Raw genomic sequence first — 11,235 nt, 5'->3', positions numbered from 1 at the left:
AAATAAAATAAAAAGGCTTGATGGTAACTTTTGGTTTGCTGTCAAAAGAGGCAATAGGGTTCAAGAAATACACAGAACTTGGCTTTTAAACGGTGAATAAATCATTTTGCAGCGGAGAGTGGCACCGGGGAGGAAATGCTGCTCAACAGCAGGAGCCGTGTTATCCACCTCTTGAACGAGAGCCGAGAATTCCTGAATGAGAGAGGTCAGGAGCTCCTCTCTGAGCCAGGCTTCCCGTAGGCAGTGTCGAGGGCTGGCTCAGTGCGTTATCTGAGAAGCCCTAGAAAAATCCACCTGTACCAAGACCCTTACCTTTCACGCTGCCATACATGAAGCTCCTAGTATGGGAATTGCTGTTTCAATTCACACCCTGCAAGCGCACCGGAGGCAGCCGGTAGAGACGCCCAAGGTACCATCCAAGTGCAGAGACCGAGAGTGGGAATGTCAAGAGGGGCAGAGGGGCCGCAGTGTAGACAGACCCAATTTACCTCCCAAGGCTGCCTTCCCCTAGATACGGCCGGTAAGTGTTCTAGCCAATGTGAACAAATTAAATAAAGGAAGAACAACTGTATCTTTCAAAAAGCCGCACCAGCAAGTAGCATGTGATTTCTTGCAAATACTCTTGGGCTTATCTCTCCATGTTAATTGTGACAGTAAAACAATAAAAATCAAGATTTAATTTTAACTCATGTTGATCAGTCTAGCGCAGGAAATGGTGATGATGGGCTGGAGAAATATTAATCCACATTGGTTATTTAACGTCTGCCTTATTTTGAGGAGAGCACTGTCAAAGGCTCCTGCTCGGGACAATGAAAGTCTTCAGTTATATTTTAGTTTATCGCCGGTTTCTCCTTATAGTTCTCCCTCCGTTGGTTTTACTGCCGCTGCCAATCATCGTTCGCACCAAGGTGAGTGAACCTGGAGAGGAGGCTGATGGCTCCTGGGCTATTTCGTTGTCCCTTATTGTTTCTGTGTGATGGCCCGGTTCAGAGCTGAAGGGAAGCTGTCGCTTCCAGCTGAAGTCACGATGGTCATACATTGTGTTTTTCTCCTTTTCCGTGGTTAATGTTGATCGATTCTCAGTATGACTAACTAGAATAATTAAATAACATACTCAGTCAGAATTGTTCTCTGCCTGGCAAGTAGTTGAGAGGAAGAGCAAAAGCAGCACATCGCTTGGGACCTTCCCATTCCGGTCATCAATCTCCAAGGAGATCCTGGATTAGCACCGTCCCGTGCCCCGCGCCCCGGCAGCCGAGCGATACAGGGAAGAGCTGGAAAAGCACCCGGGAGCCCCAGGGTCTAGCACAGACTAATTTACGTGTCAGCTCCCCGGCTGGTGTGGGCCACCACCCCCCGAGAAATATAGTTTCCTTGTGGGATGAGACAACATTGAAAGCACGAAGCAATTTTCCTTGGTTAATCAGAAAATTAAGTTATTGCACCATGTTCTGATCATCTGAGGTGTTATTTCATTTTGGTGTCCTTATAAGCATTTTTCTGTTTACTTTTAATAGTCTACTAGTCCGGAACAATAAACCCAAGACATTTTTAATTCCATGGTAAAATGATTTGAATCAGCAAACAGTGAGCATTCTTTGTGCCAGGCATGGGCATGATGACTGTCAGTTGGCACGAGGACAACCCCTGGAGCTAGGCTTTCTGCGTCAGGTCCCAGGGCCACCACTTGTACACAAGCTGAGGGACCCGGGCACACCAGCTAACTTCCCTATGCTTCTATTTTCTTATATGTAAGATTGGGGTAGAAACAGGCTTGTTGTGAGAATTAAATGCATAAGTTCAAGGAAGTTCTCACTTCCTTGGAGCGCGGCTGGCACATAGTAAGTTGGGCTGCAAGAGTCTCCTTAAATGTGTTGACCCACAGCTGGGGCAATTCCCACCATCCCATGGTGCTTTTCTGATGTTCTTCTCCAACAAGCATCAACCAGGGTTTTACCAGTCTGGGTTAAAATAGCATCACAGTAATCATGATACAGGGGATCCTCAGCCGCCTCGGCAGTCCGCCCCTGGGCTGGGACTCTGAAGGAATTCATGTGAGCTAATGGAAAGGCTACCAAGGTAGCTGGAGAAGGGACTGGCCCCTGCTGCCCTGGCTACCTGCCAACCACCCAGCTCTAGCGGCGCCCCTGGCTGGGCCTCTCTTCCCACTAATGTCTCACAGTTCCCTGTTGGAGAAGGGACCTTCCCCAGCCCTTTTTGGTCAAACATCCTTCTGAACCCTCACAGCCCTAAAGAATGTCTAGTGATAGCAACAGGCACAGTCCATTGTTTTGGTTTGGTTGGTTTTGTTTTTCCAATTTTGTGGGGCTAATCTTCCCCTCTCCCCCCTCTTCCCTTCCTAATCTAGCTACTCCTGAGGACTCCTCTAGGAGTCTCCGGTGGCCACTAGACGACACAGGGCTCTCATCCACATGCTCGGCCCAAGCCCGCTTCATAGACTTGTTCCTCTGGCTAGCATGTGTGGTGGTTCCCTTTTAACTGCCCTGGGCCTGGGCCCCCCCCCGATCTGGTGACTACTGCCATTCTACTATGACTGCATCCTGGTTCACACCCGGACCTTGCTATATTTTAATATTTCTGGTTAGCTTCAGTGTGAGTCCTTACTTATGGTGGAGAAAATGAGAAACCAAACAAGTCGATGCAAGCTTAGGCTGCGGCTGCGTATCTTCTGTGCTGCTCCTTGACATACTCATACATGACACTTTGATGATCTCCCGTAATTTTCAGAGACCGTGAATATAAATTCTTTGAAAGGGAGAACGACTAAATAAATAAAAAGCGGTGGTTTCAGCACATGATTCATTAATCAGAAAGTGTTTTCTTGCCAAGAAATGCAGTCACTGATTTTTTCCCCAAGGTGTTATGATACGAGTACATTAGGCCTGTGGAGAGACCAGAGACCTGGCACCAAGTTGCATTTGATGAACTTTGTTCCTCTTTCCGTTTCCGCTAATCAACTCATTTGTTAAAACTCAATCAATGTTAATGTGAGGGTTTTTTCCTAGTACAATAACATGATTTCATTTTTGGCTGCTTCAAATGCATATTCAATCATTCAATCAACTGCTGAATAAACTCAAAGAATATTATTTTAACTCTTCCTTACAATGAAAGCAGAACTTTTTTTTTTCCCCCAAAGAATATGGGCCTTGGGAGGGTATGAACCTAAAGTAGAGGCTACTGCGACAAGGATGCAAATCAACCTATTATGACTTTTAGGTTACTGAACTAGAGAACTCAGTGCTTCTAAACACTCAGTAATAGAACAACTAAAGAATCCAGACAAAACAAAAAAATCAATTTTGATTTGTAAAGACACAATAAGTCTACACAATGTAGAATGAACAATGAATTACTGACTGACTTTTTCCCCATTTTTCTACCGATTATTGGGTTGTTTCTATGGACTGGCCTTAACCCTTACTTTAGTTCCATCTCAGTCCAGAAATGTGGCGTCAACAACAAGAAGCCCTCCGTGGTTTTACAGTGAATTACTCAGAGTGAAGGAGAGTTACTCAGAGTTCGCGGAGCGCACCTCTCCGCTCGGCATCCTGCGTGATTATCTTATTTAACCTTCATCACTAATCATAAGACAATCACGTATATCGTATCATCAGAATTGATGCTCACAGATATGTGACCCAACAAACGTCGCCCACCCAGATACTGTAGGAACTGGACTTAAACCCACATTCTGTCAGAACTCAGAGCTCATGCTTAAGCAGTAGTTATGTCTTTTCCGTACTTATACTTTGAAGATTGACCCCCTATTTTGCAGAGTTAGATAACGTGTGACTGGAGAGTCGCTATCAATAGCTCGGGTGTTTCTCTGAGTTAATACGTCGGACGGGTCAAACCCCAGGCGAGGTATATCTCAGCCATTTCCTCGGTTGACCTCATGCTACCCAACGTCTGGAAGGTAGATCATTGCCGTGATTCTAACCACGGGGAGGGGCCTGCACCGAAGCAGCAGTCGTCTGTGCCATTTGCTGAAGTCCCAGAGTCCCAGCTGCACACGTAGGTCACGTGGGCTTGTCAGGATATGCTGTCCCCCTTCACACCTGTGCCCAGAGGTCCACCAGGGTCACAGCATTAGGTTGGCATCTTCCTATCTTCTAGTTGGAAGGAATTTTAAGATTGTGGTTTTCAGTGTTTTCCTGGAAATATTTTATAACAAAGAAGAATATGCTCCCAGGCATAAGTCAAAGAGAAGCTCTAATTTAATCTTTGTAAATTGGGTATTATTATTATTATTATTAGTCCAATTTTGCAGATTAGAAACAGAGACAGAAACAAGTAAATACCTTGCCAAAATGTGGCTATATAGATGTTTCCGATCAGCATCTGTCTGACTCTAGAGCCGAGATTTCAACCACAACTGAATATCTATGTGTTTATGGCTTCCACGGTGTTGTGATATGTATACCCATAATACGTTGGGATAAATATCACTTTACTAAAGGAATCCTGTTTTCTCATTGCTTTACACTAAAACATCAGGAATGCTGTCTTTTTTATTGTCACATAAGCACAGAGGTAGTCTTAGTCTTTCTCCAAGTAGTTGTTAGTGATCAATTAAACAAGCCTGTAATATTATTCCTACTAATGTAAATGATTGAATGGAATTAATAATTGCACTGAATTTTTCTCACTTTGGAGAGGAAGTTTCTTAAGTATTCCCAGAAAAAAAGTTAAAATTGGCCTAGAGTACATGCCATAGTTCCAACGATATCCTCTTGCAACTTTCTTCTTCTTCTTTTTTTTTTTTACTATTTCAAGTATCTTGTTAATTTTTGCTTTTCTCAGTACACTGTACTATGTCTTTACTCATTTTTTTCAATTCTTGGCTTTTCTTTGTCTCTCTATTAATAAAACAAAGAGATAGAAAGAAGGCCCGGGTTTTTTGAGGAGCTGTAAGTGGGGAAAATTGAGCAATAATATTTTCCGTGTGTATAGTGCATTTCTTCCAGGTATGTCTCACTCTGTCTGGCTTATCCCTGGTTTGTCTCTAATTAGGACCCTCCTTTTTATAGATTTTATTTTTTTATTTGAGAAAGAGAGAGAGAGAGAGAGAGAGAGAGAGAGAGAGAGAGAACACATGTGAGCATAAGTGAAGGGGGAGGGAGAGGGAATTGCAAGCAGATTTTGCCCTGAGAGCAGAGCCCCACGCCCAGTCCATCCCATCTCAGGACCCTGAGCTCTTGACCTGAGCCAAAACCAAAAGTCTGACCCTCAAGCTGCTTAACTGACTGAGCCACCCAGGTGGTGCTCCAGGACCCCTTCCTGAGATAAGGGGAAGGGAAACAGGCACACGGATATTGAGTTGCTTGCCTCAGTTGATTGGTTGTAAAACCAAAACCAGATTTCAGTTATTTCTCAGATATGTCAGGATTTCTCTGCAAAATATTTTACATGAGGAGAGGCTTGAAGAGAGGACAGGAGAGTCAACACAGCAGAGCGTGAGTGCACAGGCACAGCGCTAGTGAGGGAGGGAGGAACCACAGCATGAAGGGCCGGCGGTACTTCTGCAGCTGTCACGTGCTACCTGTGTTTCCTTCACAATATATTCATCTGTTTCATTATGAATTTCCTTTCTTTTTTTAAAGATGTATTTATTTGAGAGAGAGTCAGTGAGAGACAGCATGAGAAGGAGGGAGAGGGAGAAGCAGGCTCCCTGATCGGCTGGGGGCTCGCTCTATCCCTGAGCAGGGAGCCTAATGTGGGGCTCTATCCTAGGACCCTGGGATCATGACTTGAGCCACTCAGATGTCCCCATATCATGAATTTCAAAGTTATGATGGAAATAATAAATAGAAGAAATGATCTATAATGAGAGACTTATGGTGCCAAATCTAAAAAAAATCTGGGAGAAATATTGTGCTCATAGAGAAATGCAAACCTGTAAGTGATAAAGAATGTGCTAAAAGGAGGGAAGTCTGACAGAGAAAATGAAAATGAAGGGGATAGAATTTAAAAAGACTACAAGTGGAAGAAGAGGAAAGGGAGGAATTCCAAGCAAAACATAATGAACTTTGAAAGGGACAAGTCAACTAAGCATATTAACAGAAATAATTGATATTGTTTTAAATGTTCTTTTAAAATATGGTAGGGGTTTAAGATAAGGGGGAAATGCTGTAAACTCCAAGAAAGTAAGCATTTTAGCCACAAAAGAGCATCAGAATGATGGAGGGTGAGGAAAAAGAAAAAAGAGAAATCATGGTAACAGTAATGTGGTCGATGAGCAAAACCAAGAAATCCAGATTTGGTGTATATTCTCCACGAATATCTTATGAGAACTTGCTAAGCCCAAAGTGCTGCGCTAAGTGAACTGTGGGATATTGGCGTAAGTGTAAAGGAATGCTTCAGCTTCCAAGCAGCTTGCACAGTTGCCACCTACACTATGGCAAATATTTATCACAAAACAAGGTTGTATATAAATATGTGCCAAGTGATTTAAACAAATCATTTGTGTCTAGACGCGTGATTAAAAGGTAGTTAATCTCCGGGGAGTCATCCTCCTCCAGCCCCTCCACACCCCCAGCCACACCCAGTCCCATTGCCCACCACCTGCTGCTCCTTTCTTTATCTCAGAGAACCTGCTGGCCTTCACCCCTTTCCCAGGCCTGAAACCTGTGTCATCTCAGGTGCTTCAGGTCATCGGGCTGTGTTGCCTCATCTCCAAAATCCAACCCCCTCCCATCTGCTTTTTTTTTTTTTTAAGATTTTATTTATTTATTTATTCATGATAGACAGGGAGAGGCAGAGACCCAGGCAGAGGGAGGAGCAGGCTCCCTGCAGGGAGCAACGTGGGCCCCGACCGGGTCCCCAGGATCACGCCCTGGGCCCAAGGCGGCGCTCCACGCTGGGCCCCCGGGCTGCCCCATCTGCTCCGTCATCTGCCTTCCCCCGGCCCTGCTTTCCTCAGGCCGCCCCCTCTCTTTCCCATGGACCATTTCACAGTCTTCTCCCCCAGGGTCCTGCCCGAGCGCTACTTCCAAAATATCAGCCTGGTCCTATTGCGCCCCTGGTCCAACTTCTTCGGTGATTTCCCTTTGCCTACAGGGGAAAAAGTGTCTATACAAGCCGTGTCTACACTGATGGGCCTTTAAGATCTTGCCATTCATTTGCCCTAACAACCAGCCCGCCAGCCCAGCACCTGGTCCCACGTTCACAGCTCCCACACCAGCATCATCTCCCTGGATGAAGTCTCTGGGCGGCTGCCTGGAGTCTTGGGGCCACCTGCTCCACCCTGGTCCTGGGGCACCCTCTCCTTCGCTCTGTCCCGGACAAGGGGGCTGTGGCCGTGGCCTCGCGTCCTCTTGCCACTCCCTTGTGCCCGGCCCGGGCCTGGGGACAGTGTGCTTCCCCTGGGCCTACAGGCCTTGGAGATGTCAGCTGTTGCAGAGCAGATGCTGGCAGCTCCGCGGGATGGGGGCTGATGGCCTGTCCCCGCAGAAGGATGACCTGTCCCCGCAGAAGGATGGGGAGCTTCCCCAGCCTCAGAGGCAAAGATAGGGCGTAGGAGAAGAAAGATGGGGAAAGGAAGGGAGTTCAGATAGAGTGGAAGTGTAGCAAGGGGACGCAGCAAGTGCTGGTGGATGAGGAGGTCCATTTTTATGCCTGGCTTGGCAACAGTTATAAAGGTGACTGTGCATTCTACGCCTCACAGCAACCTGAGAAATCCTCAGTAGCATCCCCATCATCCCCATCATTCCAATCATCCCCATCACCCCCATCATCCCCATCATCCCCATCATCCTATCATTCCCATCATTCCCATCATCCCATCATCCCCATCATCCCCATCATCCCATCATCCCCATCATCCCATCATCCCCAACACTCCGTCATCCCCATCATCCCCATCACCCCCATCACCCCCATCATCCCCATCACCCCCATCACCCCCATCATCCCCATCATCCCATCATCCCCATCATCCCATCACCCCATCATCCCCATCATCCCCATCATCCTATCATTCCCATCATCCCATCATCCCCATCATCCCCATCATCCCCATCATCCCATCACCCCATCATCCCCATCACCCCATCATCCCCATCACCCCATCACTCCCATCATCCCATCATTCCCATCATCCCCATCATCCCATCATCCCCATCATCCCCATCACCCCCATCATCCCCATCACCCTCATCATCCCCATCATCCCCATCACCCCATCACCCCATCATCCATCATCCCCATCACCCCATCACCCCATCATCCCCATCACCCCATCACCCCATCATCCATCATCCCCATCACCCCATCATCCCCATCATCCCCATCATCATCCCCAATGAGCAGAGACGTGATGACAGGTGGAGCAATCTGCCCAGCTCACCGCCTCCTGAAGGAAGGGAGGGGGTTCAAACGCAGTCTGGGCAGCCCATCAGGGACATTGCGTCTTTACTAGGATTTGTGTCCGACCTTTAGGAGCTCGTGCCCAGTTTGCCTCCCTCCATCGTCTCTGGGTTTCAATCACAAAGCAAGAGAGGAGGGAACGTCCCCTGCCTGGGCCGCAGGGTGACCACAACCCGGGAGGAGTAGGAGCGGCTGCAGGCCCTGGTGGCCCTCCACGACAGGGGCTGCAGCCACCCAGGCCCCCCTCGTCTGTAAAGTGGACCAGGCCCTGGAGGAGCCTCCAGCGGCATCTGTGGGCGGCTGTGGGTGTGAAGGCCGCGGCGGCCCGGGGTCCGGAGGCGGTGGAGCACCCTGCACGTTGGCCCCCAGGCCGGGGCTAGTGAGCTGGGCCGCCCGTCTGGTGCCACCGTGTGCACAGCAGGTGCGGACAGCACGTCCCCCTCGCTAACTAGCTGCAGGGGTCAAATGGAAAGAGGGAGTTAAACATTCTCCAGTAATTGGCAGAGTGACTCCACCCATGGCCTTTCCTTGCCATCCATTTGGGCTAAAAAGTAACAAGAAATGCTAGTTATTTTTCCTTGACTTTGTAAGTTGAGCTCCTCCTTACTCTTCATCTTCCGACAGGAGAATATTTCTAATCATTTTAAGCCTTGCAATTAATATGGATTGAGTCTTGAGAAATCCCTGCTGCAGAAGGGGTAGGTGTATCACAAACGATGCAAGCCCTTTACAGGCTCTGTCAAATAATAATAGTGTTTTTCTCGTAGCACCCAGATTTAAAATGCATGATTTTTCTCCTTTCTTAATTGCTCTGCGTTCTCTTTAGAAAATCAGTTGCAGGGATCCCTGGGTGGCGCAGCGGTTTGGCGCCTGCCTTTGGCCCAGGGCGCGATCCTGGAGACCCGGGATCGAGTCCCACGTCGGGCTCCCGGTGCATGGAGCCTGCTTCTCCCTCTGCCTGTGTCTCTGCCTCTCTCTCTCTCTGTGTGTGACTATCATAAATAAATAAAGAAAAATATATTAAAAAAAAAAAAAAGAAAGAAAATCAGTTGCAGCGAGTGAGGCCCGTGATTGGTCCTGCTTTTCTCAAGCTGTGCTGACCGATCGTGCCCACATGTGTACTAATTCATCAGCCAAATTGCTCCCTAATATCCGTCAGAGTGTCATTAAAAAATGGAGGGAAGGGGTGAAAAAACCTATGTTTTACAGACTAATTTTTATTTCAATTCCGTCTGGAGGTATAATTTAAAAGAGAAACAAGGTGATTTTTAAATATAATCAGCCGCACTTCCCAAGACAGTTTGACAGTCGGAATTTGTGGGGGAGAAGCCATTATCCAAATTGCCCAGTCATGGCTTCGTGTGCCTTCCTGCCTCTGCAGCGAGCGCCCCAGCTGCACTCGGTTGAGGTGGTGAAGACGCGGTACGACTGCATCATTGTTAAGTGGGGCCTGGGGAAGATAGTGTTCGACGCAGGAAAAGTTTTAGCTCTACTTCTTGTTTCCTGGCAAGAGAGATGAGAGCTCCGGGAAACACGGAGAAACATTCCCCCTGTGGGGTGAGGTTACGATATCCAGTGCCAGCAGGTAGGAGAGGATGCAGAAAAGAAGGCAAGGCTCCTATGCTGAAGAATTTTATATCTAGGGTAGTGATTAAGACTTTTACATAGGGGTCAAGACATATAAATAGAAACAACCGTAGGAAGAACACAGCAAAACTGTGAAAGGAAAACAACTCAACAAATATTACTGGTGCTCACTACACGCCAGGCCTTGCCTTAAGGTCTGGGAACAGAGCAATAAATGACAAAATATATGTTCTCGTGGCGTTTCTGCTTGGATTGAAGCCCAGCTCTACCTCATCTTAGCAATGTGGTCATTGATCTCTATTTGAACAGGGAATTGCAATGCCTACCTCGAAGAGTTTGGGTGCAGACTAAATAAGAGGAATCTGCGGAACTCCAAGTACTGTACCTGGTGTGTGGTGGCCTCCTCATAAAGCATCCTTTTACTTATTCAGAAGACAGAAAAGCAGCGTTGTCTATTTACTTGTTAGATGTCTTTACCTTTTAAGTAAGTTCTTGCATCTACAAAGCTTGTGATCAGCAGTTCAGCTCACACAGTTAGGGCTCCTCCACCCCAACCACCCTCCACTCTAAACAGATGCATGTTTCCTGTGGACCAGAGTGAGTCAGACAAGCAAACAAGGGTAGTGAAGGTGAGAACCTTATGGTTGAAAATGCTCTCCCATCATCCTGGGTTCAGGCAAGTTCAATGACCTGAACTAAGGGCCAGAGAGTAATTTTCTTGTAGCTACCAGGAAAAAAAAAAAAAAAGCTACATCGACAACTGTCTGTGCAGCATTCACAGGAAGCAGGCGCTTCCCAGCTAGGACATGACTCAAGCTACTGGGTCCGGCTAGATGAGTGGATTTGCATGGTCCTGGTCGGACAGGACCCCAGGCTGCCAGGAGAAGACATTCTAGGTGGGAAGCTAGGGACTTAACTGGAGGCAACTGCAAAGATTCTAGATGAGGAATAAAAAATACAGAAGGAATATGCACAAAAATAAAACAACTACCACACAGGATAAATATGAAAATAAAATATCGGGCAGCTGGGGTGGTTCAGCGGTTTAGCGCCGCCTTTAGCTCAGGGCATGATCCTGGAGACCCAGGATTGAGTCCCCCGTCGGGCTCCCTGCATGGAGCCTGCTTACCCCTCTGCCTGGGTCTCTGCCTCTCTCTCTCTCTCTCTCTGTGTCTTCCATGAATAAATAAATAGAATCTTTTAAAAAAATTAAAAATAAAATCTCAACATGCAAGAAGACAATTAAGACTGAGAATG

At 47.1% G+C, this 11,235-nt stretch overlaps 1 pseudogene; it reads left to right on the top strand.

The window, feature by feature from the left end:
• The first annotated feature begins 757 nt into the window (after window positions 1-757).
• LOC140597359 (solute carrier family 13 member 1-like) overlaps window positions 758-11,235 on the top strand; it is a 78,319-nt pseudogene continuing 67,841 nt past the window's right edge.

The sequence above is a fragment of the Vulpes vulpes genome, unplaced genomic scaffold (assembly GCF_048418805.1).
Source record: "Vulpes vulpes isolate BD-2025 unplaced genomic scaffold, VulVul3 u000000710, whole genome shotgun sequence".
NCBI lineage: Eukaryota > Metazoa > Chordata > Mammalia > Carnivora > Canidae > Vulpes > Vulpes vulpes.
The sequence above is the reverse complement of the archived record's forward strand: the minus strand, read 5'-3'. Positions and strand labels throughout refer to the sequence as shown.